Here is a 248-nt window from a genome sequence, read left to right as displayed (position 1 = left end):
CCCCCCTCGCCAAAGCCTGCTTTCTAACTGGCCGCCGCCGCTCGCCCGCCTCGCAACAAGCGCATCGCTGATTGGTTTAGCCATCCTTCCTGCCGCGACCGGAACCGCAGGGCGTGCTGGGAGCTGCTGGCGCCGTTGCTGCGGTAACGGTCCCGCTGGGGCGAGGCGGAGCAACGGGGCTGGGCGGTGCTGCTGAGCAGCCCCGCGGGGCTTTGCGGAGGCGGGGGGGGCCGGGAGGGCGCGGGAAT

The sequence above is a fragment of the Mesitornis unicolor genome, unplaced genomic scaffold, assembly GCF_000695765.1.
Source record: "Mesitornis unicolor isolate BGI_N332 unplaced genomic scaffold, ASM69576v1 scaffold16389, whole genome shotgun sequence".
NCBI classification, from domain to species: Eukaryota; Metazoa; Chordata; class Aves; order Mesitornithiformes; family Mesitornithidae; genus Mesitornis; species Mesitornis unicolor.
Note: the sequence above shows the minus strand (reverse complement) of the source record.